General features: G+C 39.1%; 1 pseudogene across 1 annotated transcript in view; it reads left to right on the forward strand.

Moving 5' to 3' along the window:
* LOC144652484 (uncharacterized) overlaps positions 1–6,564 on the forward strand; it is a 214,025-nt pseudogene extending 207,461 nt beyond the window's left edge. Inside the window, exon 17 of the transcript XR_013570550.1 lies at positions 4,060–6,564. The product of XR_013570550.1 is annotated as an uncharacterized LOC144652484 (transcript). The remainder of the gene's footprint in view (positions 1–4,059) is intronic.
* The last annotated feature ends 538 nt before the right edge of the window (positions 6,565–7,102 follow it).

Consider the following 7,102-nt stretch of genomic DNA (forward strand, 5'->3'; position numbering starts at 1 on the left):
TTCTTCTTCTTTTGGTATTAAAGTTATCACACCCCTGCGCTGAGAAATAGAAAGCTGCCCTGTTTCATGAGCAGCATTGAGACATTCGACAAGATCTTCCCCTAGGATGTCAAAAAACTCTTTATAAAATTCAACTGTAAAGCCACCTTCTCCAGGCGATTTTCCATTGTTGAAGGAGTTCAATATCTCTTTGCATTCATCATAACTAAGAGGACCCTCCAATCTGTCTCGTTCATCATTAGAAAGTTGTGGAATATCTACATTTTGACTGAATTGATCAAAATCAGACTGAGTGGCCGATGTTTTTGACGTATAAAGGTCCTTGTAGTATGACTCAATTGTTTGCAAGATCAACTTCTCCTCGGATATTAGATCTCCATTATCCAATTCAAGTTCCGAAATGGTCTTCTTATTGTAATTTCTCTTCTCGAGATTGAAAAAATATTTAGTCGGCCTTTCACCTTTTTCAACCCAACGACATTTCGATCTAAACATCACACCTTCCCCTCTGCGTTCGTACAGTGATTGAAACTCCTTTTTAAGGTCATCATACAATTTTAGGTCTTGGTCAATGTTTTGAAGATCATCACTATTGCAAATTTTATCGTCTAGATCGTTTAGTATTACCTTGATTTCCAGTTCACGTTTGTTAATTTGTTTACGTTTGCCTTTAGTATGGGAAATAGTCGTGGATCTAATTTCCATCTTAAGAAGTTCCCAGAGCATTTGTTTATCAACGACAGTTTTATATTGCTCACGTAACTGCGGATATATTGTGCGAATTTTTTCGATGTATTCGTTGTCTTCTAGTAAGGTGTTATTAAATTTCCAAAAGCCAGGGCCTCTGGGAGTTTCTTCTGGCAAATTAAGCGACAAATAAATTAAGCTGTGATCTGGAGCTATAGATGTCTGGATGTCTACTTTTGAGACATATTTTTTCAATTCCCTGGCTAATAAGAAGAAGTCGATTCTTGATTTCAGATTTAAGGCCTTCGAAAAAAAAGAGAATTTATTGACGTTTGGATGGCGTTCTCTTTGTATATCAACAAAATCAAGCATATCCATTGTTATTAAAATACAGTTTCTAAAATTCGTTGGTTTCCATGCTAATCCACCTTTTTTGTCTTTCTTTGTTAAGGTACAGTTCCAGTCACCGCCTATAATTAACCTTGTCACTTCGGATTGATCGATTAAACAATTATTGAGTTCTTGGATAAATAACAATTGTTCATTTTGATTAGGGACGGACCATTAGAAATAACCGGAGGGGGGGTGACTTTTACCAAAAAAAAATTCCTGCAAGGGAAACTTGTCGAAAAAAAAATCCTGCAAGCGGTTGTGCCTGAAAAAAAATTCGTGCAACGGAATTACCTGTAAGTGTTGTATGATGGCATCTATAAACGTCCATCAGAATGGCTAAAATAGCGTTTCAAAGGTTCTGAAAATTAAAATTTTCCCGGGGGAGCATGCCCCCGGACCCCTCTAATTTGTCATGTATCAAGAGAACAGCATCAGCTCAATCCTATAAACTATTTGGTTGCAAACACACCTGACCAACCCCAACAATCGAGTCCCATCATTAATCAAAAGCACAAACAGTATTATTATTTTTACTTTAAACTGCAATTTTGTCTGATATTCTAAAGTTTAGCTTGATAAGTTTTAGCTGTCATCTTTTTCATTTTTTGTTGTTGAGGGACCAGGGTAAAAATTTCTAATAAGGAGGGGGGGGATTATATTTAACAGGCACTATCTATTAAATCCCTTCAGCCCCCTTGCCCCATAAAAAATGAACGGTCCCTAAATGTCGCTTAATTCAGAGAACGAATCTGAAAAATGAAACAATAATGCTATTTAATAATAATAATTGTTGTGCAAATCATAGATGCATTACAAAAAAAGACCTGTATCTTTGGGCGAAAAAAAATTCGTGCAAAGCTTGTGCCCCAGAAAAAAAAAATTCCTGCAGACAAGAACGCCTTCAAAAAAAATTCCTGCAACGAAAATTTTTTACCCCCCCCCCCCCCCTCCGGTTATTTCTAATGGTCCGTCCCTTATTGGGGGCATATATATTGCAAAGTGACAATTTTAAACAATTAAAATTCAATGTAATTAGCACTATTCGACCAGAGTTATCAGTAAAGGAATGCTCTACTTTCTGATTCAATGACGGATCGATTAATATGCAAACACCTCTACTTTGGCGACTACCATGCGAAAAAATAATGTTTCCTCCCCACTCTTTTTTCCATATAGATTCGTCACTTATTTCTGAGTACGTTTCCTAAAGGAAATGGAACGAAGCATTTTGATCTTTTAGGTATGAAAAAATGCTCATCCTCTTTGCTTGGTCTCTAATACCATGAACATTCAACGATACTATTTTACAGTTTTGGTTTCTTGAATTATTCATAGTAGCTACAAATAAACAAAGCTCGTAAGAAAACACTTACACCAGGATCGAAAATAATAATTAAAGTAAAAAAATAAACAAATAAATTTAAGTTTAGAGTGTTCCTCTGTCCTTTTCAGTAACAAATCCATCTCCTTAAACTAGCTTGTTTTCACAGATATTAAAAAAAAGTTATAAGTTATCTAAATCCTCCAAACAATAAATTCTTACCGGTGATCCGTCCGGCGACGTTTTAACATAAACTTTTCCATCCAGCGTCCAGACACTTTGAACCAATCCATCTTTTCTCATGTTGTTCGCTTTCTTAATTATGCCCCGTCGATAAGAAGTGAGATTTTCATTTATGAAGATGCGAGGCTTGCGGTCGACTGCAGCGGAGTAGCTTGCAGAAGGAAAAACATCCGAAGCCTTGACGCGCTTTAACATTACCCGGCTTTTATAAAGTTTGGACTTAACCTTGTGACTCAAGAATTTCACAATAATCGGCTTATTTCTAGTGTTAAGTTTGTGCGAGATTTCTATGTCCTCCGGCTTGATCGGTACACTTAAGGTTTCTCCCAACTTTATAATCACTTCTTCAGTTGATGTGTATGCGTCCTCTGGGACGCCATGAATCTCTAGCGAATTTTTTCGCGTGTATTGCTCAAGGTCGTCGAGCTCTTCGCTTAATCGTGCTGTTTCTTCGCTTTCTTTGCTCAGCTTCTTCTTTGTGGACTGAAGCTGTACCTTTAGCGCCTGATTTTCGGTCGTTATGGCTTCCAACGATGTTTTTATTTTGTTTAATTCGCGTTGTTGAGCTTGGTACGCTGACTTCAGCTCTATTAATTCATCTTTGAAAATCCTGTTTTCTTTTGAGATGCTTGTCACTGACCTTTGTATTTTCGCCAGCATATCCTTTATTTCGGCCAAGCTTGGCTCGGGCGATGGTTTCTCAGTTTCTTCAGTTGCTTCGTCGCACGCGTCCATGTTGGACCGTTTAGGGTCGTTTAGGTCTCCCTCTTCTAGCGAACCTCTGTCACCGCGCTTGTTCTTTCGTCCTTTACCTGACATAAGCTTCTAGAACTTTAAATCTTTCATTTCACATAAGATTTGACAACTTTTATCACAGTTGAAAGGATTTGGAGAAGGATTTTTCAGCCCTCGTCACATAACACGTCCACCTCGGGCGACCTCACGCATGCCCTCCTTCGTGGCAGGGAATTTAAACGCATTGTTTTTGCGTTTTTCAAAGCCTGAGGGGTTATTAATTTATTTTTTAAGGAGAATTTCCTATAGCGCTAGTGTAGTCTACGCCCGGTGATCGCTTTATTTATGTTAAGTTTTTGACAAATTTCCTCGGAAAAATATATGACCCCTTGTGAAACTAATGTCGCATGAGATATGGAAATTTAGCATATACCTCAATAATTATGTACAACATTTGAAATCTTAGTATTTTTTAAAGGCATTGTTTGTAAGCGATCTTTACTTTATTCTAAAACCGTTTTAATAAAAAGAGCATTTTGATTGCATGCCTTTACATGATATAAATAACTGTTGGGTACGATTACAGGTTTTTAAGCTAACCGAGTTTTTGTCCGCAAATAATGACCAATGTTTGTTGATGGACAGGGTTGTGTTTAGCATTGTTTTGTGATTTATGACAGGATGAGAAAGGGAACCTTAAACCTGAACATGAATGGCGAACAGAGGACTACTGGAAGTACCGGCCGTGGCTGGAGCCTAGGCCATCAACTGAATCAGAAGACGAGCTGGAGCCTGGGTCAACAACTGAATTAGAAGACGAGTTGGAGCCTGGGTCATCAACTGAATCAGAAGACGAGCTGGAGCCTGGGTCATAAACTGAATCAAAAGACGAGTTGGAGCCTGGGTCATCAACTGAATCAGAAGACGAGCTGGAGCCTGGGTCATAAACTGAATCAAAAGACGAGTTGGAGCCTGGGTCATCAACTGAATCAGAAGACGAGCAGGAGCCTGGGTCATCGGCTATATCAAAAGACGAGCTGGAGCCTGGGTCATCAACTGAATCAAAAGACGAGTTGGAGCCTGGGTCATCAACTGAATCAGAAGACGAGCTGGGGCCTGGGCCATTGGTTTGAGTCAGATTCTGTCAGCGACTGCAAAGAGACCAACAAGAGACTGGATCAGAGACTGAACAAGAGCACGAGCGGTAGACTGGAAACAGAGAATAAGTCACGTGATCAACAAAATAAGAACAAATCAATAGTCAGAAGTCCACACACCTAGACCGAAAGGTATTATGTGTATAGCTATACCTTCCATGTCTTAAACACAGTGGTCAAATGTTCGGTGCGTTTGCATTTTTCCGCCAAAAATTGGTCCTGGGAAATGCAGACATCTGTCTCAATTTTTTTTATGTCTTTCACTTTGAAGCGAAATGTTTCAACATTTGCTGAAAAAAAATTAACAACCATTATGTACTGCAGTTTTTGTGGCCTTATACTTCAGGTTGCTATAATATTTTGTAATGATCCAAAAACGTTTTGGGCATTACTCTCTAAAATCTTACGAAGTTCATGGCAATTAAAAACCAGTAGTGGCGTTGAGTATTTCATGTTTGACCGCTGTGTGTTTAAAGCATTTTGGGAGAACGAGAAATGCTGTGGGAACTGTGACCGAGTTATGGAATCAAGCACGGGAACACTTTACGCGTATACGGCGAGTCAAAATAAAAGAACAGGGGGATCTCACATGAAGTAAAAGAAAACAACGTTAATCTTGCGGTGTGACGGCCATTTCGAACTGATGTCAAGTCTAGAACCGACAAACCCTCGGAAACTGCTCGGGGTTTTAGGAAAATTTCTTAATCTTGGCGAACAATCAGATGTTCCAAAAAAGGTTGTAAATATCGCGTCACCGTAAATTTTCTGTTCCAGATCTTTGAGTTACTAACCAACGGTGTATTTAAAAATTTACACTGGCGATTTTTGTCGCGCAACTCAATGCAATATTTGTCACGCGGAAGTTGCAAGAAGTCGCGGCGATAAAATCGCCATGAAATCGCCGCGAGTTTGCATGCGTCAAAACTAGCGGCGATAAAATCGCCGCGAGTCGCAGGAGTTTCGAACCTGTTCGAAACTCGATGCAACTTTGGCGCGACAAAAATTGCATTGAGTTGCGCGACAAAAATCGCCAGTGTAAACGGGCCTTAAGAAGTTTTTAAAATCATTGCAGTTCTTTCTCCCAATAGCTTTGATTTAAGGTGGCTCCGCTGTTAAACCGGGTGACATGGCCCGGTCATACTTTCTCGGCTTTAACGCAATGGCTTTAAAACTTTGGAAAACTTTGACCTATCATTCAGAAATAATTTGATAGAATTCGATTGCTGGTCGTAGACAGTGCGTCCAGAATAGCAGGGGAGCCATCTTAGATATCTTAGGATATTCTCTGTTTTTGTGTGTGCGCGTGTTCGCTGCCCGTAAGATCCAGTGTCTTCTAACCTTGTTCATTTGCTGGATTTAAACCAACTTTTCTTTTGCGTTATGTCGCCAAGTACAGGGCCAGTACAAGGTTGAAGTCTGCACTGAAAAGCTGAGGAAATGATGTATATAGAGAATGTTTAATTTAGTATAGTAATAAAAATTTCGAATCAGCAAATTGTGAATGAAACGTAGCTATAGCAGGCATGTCCTTTGACGTTTCAATGTCATCATCACTTTATTATGAAGTCAAATGTTTATAAACATGGAGAAAGGTTTATAAGTACCTGTGGGATGATCCGAGGGAAAATGAATACAAATAATTGAAAAGATGCTTCCACGAAAAACAGTGAAGCCACTTGATGTTGGAACTGAATAATATAATGGTAACATCAAAACGTTTTGAACGAATAGAGTCCATCTTGACACCTTTCGTTTCAGTACCTTCATTCCATAAGACTGGTTTTCACAAGCGACGCAAGCACAAGCGCAAGCATAACAGCTCTTATTTCACCGTGAAAACGGCTTCGACGCAAGCATACGTACATACTTGTAAGCACAAGCACGAGGATCAAAATTTTTCCTTTTCTTGTGCTTGAATTCGTGTGAAAACGAAACACCGCATAAGCACAAGAAAATAGTTTTAGTGGCCGTGTCTAGCCAGTTAAAGCACTCGTTCCAGATTCCCTGAGATTTCATTGCGTCTGAGCATTTTAAAAAATTGGCGGAGGCTGAGATTGAGAAGGGTGTAGACAAAAAAACACAAGCGTGGACTTTAGTAGCGAAAGAAATGGGAATGACTCAGTTTGTTAAAAAATATCTATAACCCCGAATGTTTCGTTTCCCTCCTCTTTTGTAGTCGCTTTCGCTTTCTTCTTCACAAGAGTAGAAGAGACAACAACCCGCTCGATGCCTGAGAGTTTCTGCCGCCATATTTCCCGAGAGAACGGAGCCTTCTAACTAGTAAACATCTTGTTCTTGTGCTCATGGTTATGTCGACGTTCGTTTTCACTTGGCACAAACTACTTGTGCTTGCGTCGCTAGTGAAAACCAGGCTATAGTGTCTCTCGATTTCCTTTCAAAAGTTTTTTGTTTTCTTACTAATGTAAGTTTATGCCTGTTCGACCGTCTGTAAATATGTTTAAAAACTTGTGTATTTTGTGTAGTTCTAAGTTTGGAAAAAGGTAAATGAGAAAAGATTAGCTTACTTACATAGATTATATTAGTTTTATAGATATTTGTAGATAAA

This window comes from Oculina patagonica, chromosome 4, assembly GCF_052425735.1.
Source record: "Oculina patagonica isolate OP01 chromosome 4, crgOcupat, whole genome shotgun sequence".
In the NCBI taxonomy this organism is placed as follows: Eukaryota; Metazoa; Cnidaria; class Anthozoa; order Scleractinia; family Oculinidae; genus Oculina; species Oculina patagonica.